This window comes from Mastigoproctus giganteus, chromosome 3, assembly GCF_048544385.1.
Source record: "Mastigoproctus giganteus isolate SK-2022 chromosome 3, ASM4854438v1, whole genome shotgun sequence".
Lineage (NCBI taxonomy): Eukaryota > Metazoa > Arthropoda > Arachnida > Uropygi > Thelyphonidae > Mastigoproctus > Mastigoproctus giganteus.
Genome location: NC_143577.1, coordinates 235913861 through 235931731, shown reverse-complemented (window position 1 = coordinate 235931731; position 17871 = coordinate 235913861).

Genomic DNA, 17871 nt, shown 5'->3' with positions numbered 1-17871 from the left:
TCGTTGCAACCACACATTGGAGCAGTTAAAATCTTTGTCTAACTTAAGTGAAATTTTTTCAGCTTTTTCTTTCACCATAGGTCCTGATAGCAGAATATTATTAGCCCTGCATTGAAAAAACCACTCTAATAATTCACTCTTTATGTCTTCGTGCTTTGTACTCCATGTTCTCTTCATCCTTCCTAGGTTGTTTCCTTTCTCGAATTGTTTTTCTACGGCATCACGCTTTGCAATTTCTGTTTTTTGGTTTGCACTAATTTATCAACCTTATGAATCGGATTTACTCAGATTCCGAAATACTTCGCTCATTATATTTCCTCTTCGTGGCCATTTTGTAGCCCTTTTCTTCTGTTTACTAAAATAGAATTTTTTTATAATAGAAGAAAACACTGCCTTAAGGGGAGTATAATCTAACACACTATAGTATTCTATCATATTGCATTTAAAATTTATACAGTAGAACCTCGTAAATCCTGTACTAAAAAACCATAATAAAATTTGAAAAGCATTAATGATGCAACTTACCATGACACTCAAGTTCGAGGTTATGTCTCACGCAGACTTCAGTAATCCGGAATGACCTTGAATGGGCATCCGATAAACCAACAATGTATAGCTCGGTAAACGGAGAACAAAAGCACTATCTGCTCACGGAAACTTTCCACGTAAATAGGCAATATGTTTGGAGATTTTGAATTAAAAAACTATGTTTGTGGATCAATGGACCAGATAATGACTTCGAATTTCATTGTACACGTATTTCGAATTATCCTAACTAAGAAGTACGCAAAATCCTATGGTGTTTGCTGAGGACTACTCTTAACTTCAAATTATCCGATACTGAAATAACAAGGTTTTACTGTATTCCAGCTTCACTATCTTTAATGTGTTCACAATAGTTTCTAATTTTTTCAAGCAAAATAAGAACTCGAGCCTCTTGCCAATCTCTGTCATCAGCATGTGCCTGCACAATGCTAGGAAGTGCTTGGCTTGCTCTTTGTTTGGCATCTCTTCTCTTAAATTATTGTGAACACATGAGAGATAGTGAAGCTGGAATATTTAAAGATAATCAAAATGGATGTGTGTTCCTCATAGAACAAATCCGTCACGTGATGAAGATTCAAATGTAGATGCTCACACAGTATGGCAGTCTGTAAGAGATGCTAAACGGAGAGCAAGCCAAGCACTTCCTAGCATTGTGCGGGCACATGCTGATGACAGAGTTCGGCAAGAGGCTTGAGTTCTTACTTTGTGTGAAGAAATTAGAAATTATTGTGAACACATAAGAAGCTGGAATATTTAAAGATAATCAAAATGGATGTTTTCCCCTCTTAGAACAAATGCATCATCTGATGAGGATTCAAATGTAGATGCTCACACAGTATGGCGGTCTGTAAGAGATGCTAAACGGAGAGCGAGCCAAGCACTTCCTAGCATTGTGCAGGCACATGCTGATGATGACAGAGATTGGCAAGAGTTTGTAAGTCCGTACAATGTTTAGTTTTGGTTTCTTTATTTAGAGATGCAAACAAATAAAGGTCCAATAAAAAATTAAAACGATTATTATGAACCTTTTAGTTGTTTGAATCTGTCTTCTATTTGTAATATTGTTATATCTAGAATGACACTAAAAATTTATTTTGTATGAAGCTTCAGGGAATTTATAGTTTTATCATTACTTTCATAAAGAAACATTTTCTTTTTTCGTGTTCGTATAATTGAGCCTCGTGTAAATCTAGTTTTGCAGTCTATTTCATCAGCAATAGCTATTGCTTTGTTTAAGATATTTTGAAAACCAGCGCATCTGTTCTAGATTCTTTAAAATATCCACTTAATTCATGTAACATTTTTTTGATTGTTGGTAGTGACGTGTCCAAATTTTGCATCGATTTGCCAACAATATTGATTTTTGATAAATATATAATACCATATTACAAGAGAACAAATAAATGTATAAGATTTGATTTTTGTTATTAATGATTTAGCTACATTTCTAGAATCATTATCATGGATAGTATCTGTATAGATATTGTATACAGCATCGTATATTTTATCAAGATTGAATTTTACTGCATCAATTCTACATTCCCATTGCATTTCACAAATAGATTTAAGTATCATTGTTGTACGTTCCAATTTTAAGACACTCCAAAGATATGTCGATGCTGAAAAGAAAACATAAATTTCGTGGAAAGTGCTAAAAAAAAAATTGACGATTTCTAATGAGCCTTTTGTGGCATTGTTAATCAATAAATTTACAATGTGCCCAGCACAAGGTACAAAATTGAAGTCCTAGGATTTATGTCCAAAATTATTTTTTGAAGGCCATTATGTTTACCTTTCATGTTGGCTGCATTATTGTAACTCTGATCATGCATTTATGAACATGAACATTGATATTTTCATAATTAAAAAATCCATTACAAACTCTGTGAAACTGGCACCTGTTTTGTCTTTCACAGTGTAAAAACCTAAAAAATGTTCTTTAATTTCAATTTTTTTGATCTTATCATTTAAATTGACAAATCACACAACAAAAGCTATTTGTTTTTCATGGCTTTCTTTCAATTTAATATGATAGAATAATATTTACACAATTTAAAAATTTTAATAATAACATTTTTAAGGATAGAAATAATTTCATTTTGGATTTTACTTCCAAGGTAATGAGGCATATTATCTTTATTCCGTTGAATTCTATTTACATGCCCAGCCATAACACTATTGAAGTTGCATAGGGTTTCAATTAGTTTTAAAAAATTGCCATTATTGTAGTCATATAATTTGTCATTATGTCCCCTTAAAGCTAAATTTTGCCCTGCCAAGTATTGAATTATATATATAATTCTCTTGATTACAGATTCATCTATTTTTCTCCAATTTTATTAAAATTTCGTTAAAACTATCAACTATGGTTGCATTTTCGATGTTCTTTTTTAAATCTATCCACGATTTAAAACTCTTAAAATGCCCAGAACTTTTTTTCGTGCCTTTCCACATTCTGTGGCAAATGTCGCCAATCGTCGTAACTGTTAGAGCTACTGAATGCAGTTAATGGCATCATTAAAAATCTTGCAACAAAAACAATAAATCATATTTAACTTTTGAATAAACCAACCGATTTCTATGTATTTTTTCGTGATTATAGGTTTGTGTAGTAAGTTGTTGAAAATGATCTATTATTTTCATCTTTAGGAAAATTAAAATCTATTATTTGTATTGGCCCCTTTTCAACCAAAGACATTCATTTTGTTTGTTAATATGTTGTTGTTTTTATTCATTCAGTGTTGCTCTTGATGGTGTCGAGTGAGCGTGTTCTTGCCAACCTCTTCTCCTTGTTCCACTGACCTTTCCTAGCATTACAAAATTCTTGAGCTTGTTCATAAAGTTTTTCAGTTAAAAATACTGAAGTAGGTAACCATGTCTTTCTCCCAGTGGTGGTGCTATTATATGGCTGTACAGGCCTTTACTAATTAAAACTCAGTCTTTAAAAATCTATCTTTTCCAATAAGGTAATATTTTGTCCCAAAATTAGATACAACTAATCAATGTGACAAACCCCTCCACCCAATTAAAGCCTCCTGCATCCATAACTTGTAGAATTTAAAAAGCAGCTCTTCAAACTTTCAAATACCAGCACTATGCTAAAGTACAGGCAGCTGGAATTGACAGTTAGAACAAAGAATTCTCTAACTGCCAAAACAGACTTATCGTAAATTTAGTTAGAGGCGCCTCCGTAGCCGGGTGGGCAGGAGCAGAGTGCATAGCACACGCTTCTTGATTAGACCAGGGTTTGAGCCCGTGACCACCAAATACGGAGGATGCGGAAAGGTCAGGGAATGACCACATTGCTCCCCGGAGCAATATGGCCTTAGTTGCTAATGCTCCTAAAAACCAAATAACAAACAAACAATAACAAACTCGTAAATTTAGCGTTTTTTTTTTTTTTTTTTTTTGATTTGGTAGTTGTTGGCGCATCGGCTTCTGTGGCCATATTGCACCTCCCAAGGTTTTTGCAGTACTTTGATCCAAGCCCGAGGCGGGTAAATTTAGCGTAAATATTACCTTTCTTTGATTATAAATAGTCAAACCTGACGAACCTTGTCACACTATACTCAAGTTTCATAAAAGAATTTAAAATAAACACCTTAAAACCATATAAACTATTTAGCAAGAGCACATATAAAAGCAATCATCACAGCTAACTGCCATTGTTGTGTGTTAATATATTTGGCCATAAACTGGGATCTTCAAAATCATCAACTTGTAAAATATCATTGCTATTACAGTCATCTCTTCCAGCTTCGATATTTTGTGTCATCAGCCGTGCTGCTAATCATATCATCTACGAGTAATGTTGCTGGCGTATTCATAAAATTAGAAGGTGGTGAATTTGTAACTGGTTCCAAGGCTTCTGATGGGGTTGTACAAAATTATTTAGATAAAGGACTCATCGCTTTCTTAAATTGTTCTTCTCTTGCTAATTTTCTTTTTCTATAAGCAGCCCTGATAATTTCTTTTTGTTATCGAACATCTGGGAATCAAATATTTTGTTATATATAAAATATTTAAAAATTAAAATAATAATGTCAGCAAAAAAATTTTTGTTGAGAAAGATAAATTTTGTAAGTAATTGTACGATGAGACAATTTTAATTTTTAACGAATTAAAGAAATAATTTATAATTAGTCCGGCTCAAATTTTTTGAGGCGAATACTAAGTGAAAATATGTTGAAAATCACTTTTTTCCTTAAAATGCTTAGTTTCGTGTGTACTGGCATATTTTATCTCTTTTATTCGAAGTTAAAATAATATAATTTTTGTCAAAAGTTCATTAGAACTTTTAACATTTTTAACAGGTTTGACATTAAAATCAAATATTTTTTATAAAAAAATGCATTATACATTTGCAAAAAACTAAATGTTTGCGTGATATCAGAAATGGATGCGTAATTTTTTGCTGTATGATACCAGAGTGCTGAAAGGGCTACTAACCAAACAAATGGCTTTTCAAAATAGTCAGAAATGATTTTCAAGATTATTTCATTAACTGTGGCAAGAGGAATTATCTGTTCGTATTTAAACGTAGAATTTGCCTATGAAATTTCTGTATTTCAAATCCGGACAGCATGTATAATATATTTAATTAACTAACAATCAAAATAAATAAATTTGCATTGAAAAATACTCCTTGAGCCTCACTAAACAAACAAATGAGATCGGTAATACATTATTTTCTATTAAAACATTAAATTTAATCTACTTTTTATAATAAAGTGGGTGAGATTAAAGTAATAAAATTTAAAGGTACTGTATCTTGAAGCCACTCCATGATATGGTGAAAAATAATTTAGAGTGACCAAATCATACAGAAATGATGAATTTTATCTGAATAAACGAGTTATTTCTGTTGCCTTTTGGCAAACTTTACAGAAATTAATGTTGGCTCTTTTTTTCTTGATTTACATTGTAGTGTCAATAAACGTAATAATAATGTTTTAAAATTACTTACCTTTGTACCACTATGACAATACTATTCAAAATCACTATTACTAGTAAAACTTTATGCACCAACCAATGATTCAGCTTCAATATTCATTATCGAATAACAACTAATGTATACACAATGGAAAATCTTAGCGGTGTGTCATTTCAATTCAACGAGCAAAATCACAATGGAGTAGCAACTCAGTGGCTGGTCATCACCACAGGCTGCTGCACTGTGCGTTCTATGCAGGTAAACATCTCATAACTTAACTTGTGTTATAGATATCCAGTGTAGGAACAAAGTGAATTAGCTACTCCTTGAAATTTCATTCATAAATAGAATAAAGAAATGAGTCCTACACAATTTCCTAGAAAGGTACTGTGAACAGACAGTGTTTCTGGAAATTTTTTGACCAAGAAAGTACATCCACATAAATTGAAGTCCACCTGGACCTTGTGCAAGTATTGAAGGGTAAATTTATATAGTAAATTTTAGAGTAGACAAGTATTATGTACACATCAACAAAAGTTTAGTAATATGTAATATGTTCATATTCAGAAAAATAGCATTAGTAGAGGCATTTGATGCAAGAAAGCAAGCTTATGCAGCATCAGCCAAAAAAAAAAAAAAAAAAACCACTCCCACTTCACCCCTCTGTTCGTTCAAAATACCTGTCCAGCTGAGCCTTAAACTTATTTAGGCTATCAACTTCCACGACAAGGGATGGAAGTCTGTTCCACCAACCAACCACTCGCTGGCTAAAGGCAAATTTTCGCACGTCTATCCTACATCTGTCTTTCCTCAATTTGAATTTATGCCCTCTCAGGTGATTATTCTGAGCGAGAGGAAGAATCCCATCAGCATTCAGCATGCTCAAACCATTCAATGCTTTATACACCTCTATCAGATCACCTCGCTGGTGCCTAGTCTCCAGACACTGTAATTTGCAAAATTTAAGCCTTTCTTCGTAAGAGCACCCCTTTGTTCCATTCACTAATCTTGTTGCCCTTCTCTGTACTCGTTCCAGCAGCTCTACATCCTTCTTGAAATGAGGCCTCCAGGCCTGTATACAGTACTCTAGGTGTGGCCTGACCATTGCCTTATACAAGGGAATAATCACCTCCTTATCCCTGCTAGAAAAATTCCTATATATCATTGACAATACACCATGAGCTACTCTTGCAGCCCGTCTGCACTGCTCAGAGAACTTCATATCTGCCTGCACAACCACCCCCAGGTCCCTTTCATTCTCTACCACTGTCAGTGTAATACCACAGAGTTGATACGTTGCTCTGGGGTTGCTGTTTCCCATGTGTAGTACTTTACATTTGTCAATGTTAAACTTCATTTGCCACCTCTCAGCCCATCTGCTCAACCTTTCCAGATCCTGTTGCAGCAGCATAGTGTCAGTAGTGTCCTTGACAACCCTGCCTACCTTTGTATCGTCTGCAAACTTCGACATTAAGCTTGATATACCATCATCAATATCATTTATGAATACAGAAAACAATAAGGGACCCAACACTGAGCCCTGAGGGACTCCACTAATAACATTAGTCCACGACGAGCAGTGTCCATTGATTACCACTCTCTGTCTTCTCCCCCTCAGCCACCCCTTTACCCACAGCAGCAATTTGCCTCCAATGTTACACTGCTCCAATTTGTGCAGCAGTCTTCCATGTGCAACAGTATCAAAAGCCTTTCTAAGATCCAAGTATATAATATCAAAGTTATTCCCTGCATCCAGTTCCTTTGTGACTGCATCATAGTATCCAATCAAATTGGTCAGGCAAGACTTCCCCTTAACAAAACCATGCTGTGTCCGAGCTATAACTGAAGTCTTGTCTAAATGATCCTGCAGTGCTTCTTTAACTGGTGCCTCCATTAATTTTCCTGGAACAGAAGTTAAACTCACAGGTCTATAATTGCTTGTGTCAGCTTTTGATCCTCCTTTGTGAATTGGGGTCACATTTGCACATCTCCAGTCTATGGGTACCTCCCCTGAGTCCAAGGAAGCTCTCATAATTATGGCTAAGGGTTTGCTTACTTCCTTTGCTGCCTCCTTTAATATAACTGGATAGATCCCATCCACCCCAGGTGCCTTTCTTGTGTTTATCTTCAACAATTTCTCCTCCACTTTACTCTCAGTTATTACAAGATTCTCTAGCTTACTGCTAGAGTTGAATACACCTCTGGCATTCCCCTCGCTAAATAACTCCTCATGTGTGAATGTCGATGCAAAATATTCATTTAGTTTGTTAGCTACCTGAGCAGGATCATCAACAGTTGACCCATTGATATCAAGTGGACCAATCTGATTCATCCCCTTCCTTCTAGAGTTTACATAAGTAAAGAACTCTTTGCTGTTTTTCTTTGCATCCCTTGCCAAAGATTTCTCGTAATCTGCCTTCGCCTGCCTAACCTCCTTTGTAACTTGGTTACAGATCAACTTGTATCTATCATAGGCTTCTGTGTCATGTGTTAATTTGTATGTATCCCATGCATGTTTCTTCTCTGCCATATGCCTCATCAGTTCATCTGACATCCATTTAGGCCTAAACCTTGAACAATATTTCTTAGTTGGTATGTAAAGTCTAGTAGCTTCCAAGATAAGTTCTTTGAATGCTTCCCATTTTGCATTTACTGTTGGTAACATCATCAGTTGGTCCCACTGTATAGAATTTAAATACTGTCTCAGTCCATCGTAGTCGCCTTTACGAAAGCAATAACCCTTCCCTTTACCCCTAATGGTAGTTACCTCTTTGAGTAAATCCCACTTCAGCACACTGTGATCACTGCCACCTAGTGGTTCATTTATCTGCAGATTCTTAATGCATGAAGAATCACTGCTGATAATCAAATCAAGAGTATTCCTCCCTCTAGTTGCCTCCCGAACATGCTGATGTAGAAAACAATCATCCAATAAATCCACAAAAGCCTTGCTAGTGTGTGAGTGACCAGCCCACAAATTCCAGTCAATATCTGGGAAATTAAAATCTCCCATTATAAGACTCTCTGATTTACTGGCCCACTCTATTTCCCTGTACAGTTTCTTATTATACTCATCAGAGTCATTAGGCCTATAGCACACTCCTACTCTCAATTTTGATCTCCCAATGCTTATGTCACACCAAACTGACTCGACACTGCACTGTCCATCGATGTCCACTGGCTTCACTTCCTTGGATTTTATGTATTTCTTAACTAATAGCATAACCCCTCCTCCCTTCCTATCCAGTCTATCTTTTCTGTAGATGTTGTACTCCCCAAATTCCAGTTCTGCATTCCTTATATCTGTGTGACACCAAGTCTCTGATATCCCAACAATATCTGCCTTTGATGTTTTGAAAGCAGCAATAAAAGCAATTTGAGCAATAAAATATGACATATTTAAAATTTTCTTCATATGTGTATGTAAGTTTCAGGTTTTCAAGCACCTCTTGAACATTGGCACCCAGGTATAGTGCACCCCTGTACTGTGTATGGATAAAGGATAAATAAACTTTGTCCACACTGCTGCCCCTATTAGACTTGAAAAGGAGAAAGCTAGAAGGAACAGATAGTAAAACGCAGGAAATGAACCTTGAAAACAGAAAAGGGCAGTGACCTAAATTTGCCCTTCATTCTCCACTCTTTCATTATACACAACTTAAGCCCAGTACAGTTGCTAGTTCCACTCCACACAGATACACTCCATGGAATGCTCAGTCCGTATGACTACCAAATCAGCAACCACCAGGAGTTAGTTTCCCCTGATCAGTTTGAAGATCATCTCTTTTGCTTTTAAGACAGACCATCTGGATGTGTGAGAGATTTGCCTTGATCCCTGTCCTAAAAACAAAGCTAACTAAACTATTGCATCCACATTCATAAATTAAGCTAAACTTTACCATCTAAGCCGCAAATAAATTTTATGCTCTACTAAATGACAGGAAGGTATGGGTACATGCCACTGTTGTATAAACTTCTCACCAAATTGCATAGCTGCCAACTCTCCAGATTTACAACATTGATCATTCATCTTTTTGACTTCAAATTACCACATCTCACCACTGTTCTAGAGTTAACACTAATAGTTTCTCTGTCCTTTTGCAAAAACATTTTTGCTTTTCTGTCTCTTTCTTTTCACAAAAAAATAGTGAAACTGTTAAAGTTGGAATTTTTTTCTTAATTTTATTAACAAATATGGTTGCGATAAATACAAGTATAGTTTGTAACTGTTCAGTTAGCCATATAAAAAAAAAAAAAAAAAAAAAAAGAAAGAAACCCCTTTATTCTGTAGGTTTTCAATTTCAATGAAAAACACACAATATGGCCTGCGGATGATACCCCTCTCTCAATTGAGAAAGCAGTAAAGATTAATAAAAAAAAATTTAGTTTAATCTTTAATTATATTAGTTTTTAATAAAGTAATTTAACTAAATTCAAAAATAGCAAAGGCTTAATTTTTTTTTTTTTTTTTTTTTTTCGGTACTCACCTTGATCGATCTGCATTTGTTATTAGGGTGAATAATAGAGATTGGCTAATTTTAGGGTGATTAGTTTTTAAGTTAAGGGTGTGAGTTACAGGTAAATGATAATTACAATGGAAATGGGATTAAAATATGTGCAAGGAAGTAGAAGTGCACTTACTCCACCCTTGGTTGTCATGAAGTTAATTTAAACTAATATTCTAAATTGTGAATATGCCAATAGTCGTAATGGTGGACTTCCGTTAAAACATCTTCAGTTGGCTAGTTAAGTGAAAGTGAACTCATACTGTACTTAAGAAGAATTTTGTAATCCCATGATGCACTTTGCCACATGCAGTTATCTCAGATTAGTGAGATTCCAAACTGGAGAAAGATTGAAGGGAAGTTTCGCATTTAAAATGTTTAAATCGGAGTGGTGACGGAACCATTCTATAATAAGGGCTTCGTATTGTAGGATTTTGTAACTATTTTTTAATTTTAATATGGTAATAGCTGAATCAACTGGGGGGGGGGTTGTTTGAGTGAACATGTAATGTGAGTTCAGTGCTGGATTGTCCTGTTCTGAAACTATTGTAATGATAATAAGCTCTTGTATTGGAGGAATGGGTTGAACCGAATTTGGTTGTGGTACTTCCAATATAACATGCATTACAATTTTGTTGACATTTAATTAAATAAATGATATTATTCATTTCGCTTGTTGGGTATTTATGCGTTTCTTTATATTTGTTGAAAAGTGATCCAAGTTTATTATAGGTTGAAAAAATAAGTGTGATGTCTGTACCTGCAAAAATTCGCCGAAATTGTCCTGCAAGACAACTGTGGTAGGGGAGAACGAGGCGTGTATTGCTATTTGTAATTTGTTTTATAGGGTTATTAATATTGTTCTTTGCGATGGATGTAGTATGTTGAATTAAGTGTTGTGGGTAGTTTCTGGCTATAAATATTTTTGTGGGATATTGTAACTCGTTGAATAGGTCATCTTGTGAGGTACTGTATTTGATGGCGTTATGAATTTGATTATAGAGAACAGATTTTTTTGTGCTAAGAGGATAATGCGATGTAAAGTGTAGGAATTTCCCTGTGTGCATATGTTTTCTAAAAATCTTAGTTCCTAGCTTAGTACCTTTTATATATGGTGAGATTAAGAAAGTTGATTTGGTTATTAGTTTCTATTTCGAGTGTGTATTTTAATTTGTCGTGTATTGAGTTGAATTTTGTGAAAAGGTTATCAATTATAATTTTATTTCCTACTATGAGTATATCATTGGTGTATCGTGTATATAGCTTTATCCCTGGGCGGGGGGGGTAAGGTTGTAGGATTTGATTTTCTACTGTAGCTAGTAAATTTTGGATAGAGGGGTGGAAATTGGCAAGCCGAATATTTGTTGGAAGATCTGATTATGAAACCTAAAATGTCTAGCGTCTAATAGTAAAGAGGTAAGTTCTAAGATATTATTTATAGAAAGAGAGGTGCGGTTGATAAGAGTGCTGTCGGCAGTTAAGTATTCACGTAGGGCTTGTAAAGTATATGTACATTGGTGTATAATGATACAACATCAAAGGATGCTAAAATGTCATTGTCGGAGATTATGGTAGTATTTATTTTTTCAAAGGCTTGGTTGGTATTATTAATTTTAAATTTAGAGAACCTGGTAAGGGGAGATATGATTTTGACTAGAAAGGAGGATAAGTTTGTGAAGGCGGATTTTCTAAAAGAGATTATTGGTCTTAGGGGGTGGCCTGGTTTATGTAGTTTGGTGATACCAAACATATGGGGGAGAATATTATTTCGTATGCCAATCTGTCATAGAGTATGTAGGGTAATTTCTGTGTTAGTTCTAAGTTTCCTAAGGATAATGTCAAGCTTGTTTTTAAGTTTAGATATATTGTAAGAATTTTTGATTATGTAAGTGTCTTGATCAGCGAGGGTTTGTTCCATTTTTTCTATGTAAGTAGCTTTATCTAAAATTACTATTGTAGCTTCTTTATCTGCTTTTTGAATAATAATGTCAGGGATATTACTTAATTTATGTATGTCGTTGAGCTGTTGTTTTGTTATGTTGGATTGAGGGGGGAGTTTTGAATTAATTACTTACTTGCTATTTTTGAATGTAGTCTAATTATACAGTACATTAAGACTTAGTATAACTATCTAAATGTTAAACTAATTTAATTAAAGATTTTTTTTTCAAAGAAAAAACGTATACATTTTCATCTCATCACTCACAATGCTGATAGAAATATGAACCAAAGCACTGCAGGCCCCTGTAAACAGATTAGTAAAGGCTATCTCCCTTTTAGATCAAAGTTACAAAAGACAACTGAGAGACAAGGACAATGATATTATTTTGTGAAAAAGTATCATTAGTTTATAGCTGAATTTCTAGAAAAACTGAACTTTGCGCATTAGGCATCATTATGATATCTCATTGTGAAATCCTTCGCGAGTTGCTTTCTTCTTTTATAAGTAACACTTCCCTATCAGGGACATCCACTGCTACCTGTTTGAGGCTATTTGGCCTCTCATCAGTTGGTAGGCACTGCCGTCAATGAAAAGCCAAAAAGCCTCGAAGTAGTGCAGTCTGGATGGTAGCAGTCAACTGAGAGTAAGAGGAGACTGTTACTTACTCTGTTGGTCAAACTGAAAGTAAGTTTGGAAAATGGTCAAACTTGAAGGGTTTTACAATATGAGTTATGATAATGATGTCTAACATACAAACTTTGGATTATCTAAAAATTCAGCAGTGAACTAACAATGCTTTTGCACAAAATATATCAGTCTGAATTTCTCACAGCTTGAGGCTTTTAGCACTAAAAATATTGTAGTCTAAAAAGTATACCTTCTGGCATCTCGAATATTGTGTAAGTAAGTAATAACTGGGCTTTCAGCTCTTATACCTACCCGTCCTACCCGTCCACCAATGAGAGGCCAAATAGCTTTGAATGAGACCAAGGCAGCTGAGAAAAAGTAACAGACTTCTCTAATGGAAGTTTTATTTATTCAGTGTAAGAGGAAGGTAACTTGTGAAGGATTTCACAATATGAGACATTATAATAATGATGCTTTCAACAAAATAAGATCATGGTTTATATGAATTAATCTTATTAGTAATTTCAAAGATCCATTTACTGCAATTTGATTTTCTTTTTAGACATATGTTACATTATGATAACATTGTACATTACTGCTTAAACAGTAATGTTATTGAGCACTATCTCTTAAATTATCTTCTATTAAAATATATCAGTTGTATATTTCACACTTAATACACATTGTTTCAACTTTGTTTTATTACTTTGAAAAACTGGGGTAATATTTTAAATCAACAAATAATAATAACAGTATGTTTAACAACAGAAATCTATATTGTATTTAATGCATCAATCAGTAAGCTGATTTTTGCAACAGGAATGTGTTCTTGGAGATACTCTTGATCCCCAAGTTTTGAAAACTTATAGTATAGCAATTTGTTATTTTTCATTATTTTTAAAATTTTTTTTATCAATATTATATGAACTCTAATGTGACAATTTTCATATTATTAGTGGCTGTTTTCTGAACAGTTTTTGTAACTAAATGTTTTTTGGCAGTTTTTACACTGCAATTTTAATAGCAGTTTTATAACATGGCAGTAAGTATACATTCCTTATTGAGTTTCCGTGATCAGTAATATGAAAATGAAATGTTACATTTAATTTTTAGTATTAGAATAACTAAATGATGCAAGGAAGTGGACTTTTTATTTATCTACAGAAGTGCCCAAATTCCTCCTTGAAAGTTGTCAAGCTCTTTGTCTCAGCTACCTTGGGAAGTAATTTAGTCCAATAATGTACTACTACTCGTTGATTGAAAGTAAACTTGATAAGCGATTTCTTCTTCTTCTCTTACTCCTTTGAGATTTTGGATTTGTGCCTTCTGGTTCTTGCCTTGCCACCAGCAATAATATACTTCCTTACTCATTTTACTCATTCCCTCCATTCGTGGCCTTATAGACCACCTCAATCAAGTCTAATCCTAATCCCCTCCCCCCACCACACACACACACAAGGTTTTTATCTGCCAAAAGCTTTGCAATCCTTATCTATTTCTCCAATTAAGATTATACAGTAAACTCTTTAAATTCTAGCACCCTTGGGGATTTATTAAAATATGGCACATTTTAGAGAGGAGCACATTTCAATCAATTTTAAACAAAATTAACTGAACTTATTTACATCTGTGAACATTTATAATGACTAGCTTGTCTTGTTTTTGCGGGCAGCAGGATTTAAACCGCATGGATAACACAATAGTCTTAATTTCCACAGTTGAACAAATTTTCCTTCATAACAAGATGCCGTGGTATTGCGTTACTTTCAACAGATAGCTTTAGCTATACAATTTTTAAAACTGATTTTGCATACAAAGTATTTTATTATTTTCTGCAGGCTCCAGGGTTTCTCCTATCTGCCACTGAAGAGTAACTGTACGTTATTTACAGTTTATAGTTTAGCAAAACATCTTCAGCCACCAACTTAACAAGGATTACAATCAAATAAGTCTCTTGCCTGAGAGTCTCTTGTCAATGTAGTATAGCCGCACATTTGACTATATATTAAGACTTCCATCAGCTGGGAGCCAGTTATACATCAGTATTTCACCTAGTCAGATATTACCTGTAAACTAATCAACATATAGTGTTATACATTGCATATTAGTCATCCATAATACTTGGAACTTAGTAATTACAATATGTTGAAGGCACTAATTTCTACATTAACTTTCACATTCACAACTTATACAGATAGCTAAAACCTACGTTTGGTTACAATGAGGTCAGACATTACATCTTACAATTTATAGAATTTAGGATTTACAGCTATACAGATAGCTAAAACCTACCAGTTTGGTTACAGTGAGGTCAGACATTACATCTTACAATTTATAAAATTTAGGATTTACAATTTATATACCTTATTAGAGGCCCAAGTCCCAGAACACTACCCACCCAACAGTAAACCTGGGACATCGACATTTCACCTAGTCAGATCTTCTTCTTCTTCTTTGCCTTCTTCCCACGTTTATATGGGGTCAGCATTTCCATCCTTAATTCTTTTCCTCCATCCCTCCCTATCCTGGGCTTCCCCTCTCCTCCATCCTCTCTCTTTTAAATCCTCTGCCACCTTGTCCTTCCATCTCAGCTTAGGTCTCCCCCTCTTCCCTATCACCTCCAACTTTTCACACCTCTTCCCCACATACTCCTCACTTCTTCGTTCCACATATCTAAGCCACCTCAACCTAGATTCCTGCATTTTTTTACTCAGAGGCCCACCTTAACCGTATCTCTGATGTAGTCGTTTCTTATCCTGTCTTTCCTCGTCACACCACACATCTATCTTAGCATCCTAATCTCCGCCACTTCCATCTTTTTCTCCTTGGCCCTTGTAATTGCCCATGTCTCAGCACCTAGTCAAATATTACCTGTAAACTAATCAACATATAGTGTTATACATTGCATATCAGTTATCCATAATACTTGGAACTCAATAATTATATGTTGAAGGTACCAATTTCTACATTAACTTTCATATTCACAATTTATACAGATAGCTAAAACCTACCAGTTTGGTTACAATGAGGTCAGACATTACATCTTACAATTTATAGAATTTAGGATTTACAATTTATACACCTTATTAGAGGCCCAAGTCCCAGGACACTGCCCACCCTACAGTGAACCTGGCACATTGACATTTATACAAAACACTAACAGCAAGGCCACGCAAACGAGGCTATAGCAAATTATTTGCACTATTTATTTATCGTATGGCAATTCTTACATCTCACAACAACCGCTCCATCAATCAAGAAGAAATTACAATATCTCACATCTCAGACCACACGAGTCTACTCAATTCTGTTTAAGTTCACAATTAGTCATATTTATAATATTAAAATAAGAATTATTAAAAAATTAACAACTGTATAACATTTGAACAAAATTTATATATACAGTAATACCCCAAAGTTACGCGATATGTGGGTCCGACGAAAATCACTTAAGTCATTCGCGTAAGTCGGGGGTACAACTTTGCATATAAATACATATAAATTTTGTTTAATTGGTACCAAGGACTAACAAAAACACTAGTTTAGAAGAAAAATATTTAATAAAATTGCAGTTCTTTATACATATTAATACAAAGTAAAAAAAAAAGTAAAGTGCAGCCATTAAAGTGCAACCCACTGCAGGATGGAAGCCTACTCAACAATTCATGCTGAGGGAAATGGACCATAATCTGCCACGCTGGTCCAGTGCGGGTTGGCAGATCGACCGTATTCAGCAGTCAGGGCTTGAACCCCGGTCTACTCAAAGAGCGTGTGCTACTGCACTCCCGCTCCTGCCCACTCGGCTACGTAGGGCCTATTATTAAAAAAATAAATGAGTTACGTAAAAAAAGTTATTTCGATGTCGATGGCTTCATAAAATCTAACAAATTCGTCTGACACAGCGCCTTCTATTTTTCATGCAGAATTTCTTTGTAGCAAGCTAATAATTTTTTTATTCCTTGCTTTGTAGCTATAACGTGTTCTTCGTTGGAGTCTATGTTTTCTAAAAATTTTTAAGCCCTTTTTTTCCAATTGAGCTGAGACCTTCTGTCAAGCTTGCAATTGTCATGTGCTTTTCTGGTGGAACTGGGTCTGAAGTGTTGGATACTTCAGTGACGTTTTGCTCATGCATCTCTACAAGCTCATTCATTGTCAACTCCTGACTATGTGAATCCAACAGCTCGTTGACATCATCACCATTGACTTCCAAATCTAATTGCCTGGCAAGATTAACAACTTCTTCTATCACATGAGCGACATGATCAGTTCTGGCGTTGTTTTAGTCTCGTTTTTGAAAAGAAATGGACCAAGTTTCTTCCTGACACCATTCAATGTTTTTTTGTGAATTTCATCCCAAGATTCTTCAATGATTCTTACGTCATCTAAAACATTGAATTGTTTCCAAAAGTCTTTAACAGATATCTCACTATTTTGTCTCATAGCTTCATTCAGACGTGCAAACGAATGCCTCGTGTAGTAAGCCTTGAATGTTTTAATGACTCCCTGGTCCATTGGTTGAAGCAAGCTGGTTGTGTTTGGAGGCAAAAACACAACTCTCACACGTGGGTCGAAATTAATTAGGGTGGCAGGAGGGTGACCGGGTGCATTGTCAATAAGAAGCATCACTTTAAATGGAATCTGTTTAGATTTGCAATAACGTTCGACTTCGGGTATGAAGTGGTGACCAAACCAGTCCTCAAAAACAGATGTTGTCACCCAAGCTTTATGATTTGACTTCCAAATCACTGGTAAGCTAATTTTAGATATATTTTTTAAAACTCTTGGGTTTTCGGAGCGATAAATTAAGAGAGGTTTTAACTTGCAGTCACCAGCTGCATTCTTGCCAACCATCACTGTCAATCGGTCTTTGGAAACCTTAAAGCCTGGAAAGTTTTTTCGATAAAAGTTCTTTTAGGCATCTTCTTCCAGAACAGGCCAGTGTCATCCACATTAAATACGGTTTCACTGATATAGTCACCTTCTTCTATCATAGCCTTGAGTGTCTCAGGAAAAGAAGACGCAGCTTCTTTATCAGCACTTTCCGGCTCTCCACTCTCCGTGATACTGTGCCAGTTACAGCAAGTTTTAAATCGGTTGAACCAACCATTACTAGCTACAAAGTTTTTATCTTTGCTCGCCTCCCCAGCTTTTTTCAACCTCTCAAAAATCAGCTTAGCTTGATAGCACACAGTGTTCTGATCGACTGGACAATTCTTCACTTTTACTTGATTATCACACCATAATTTCAGTATTGTTTCCATCTCAGCAATAATACCATGACGTTTACGAATTATGCTTGAGTTCAAGGATTGAGCATT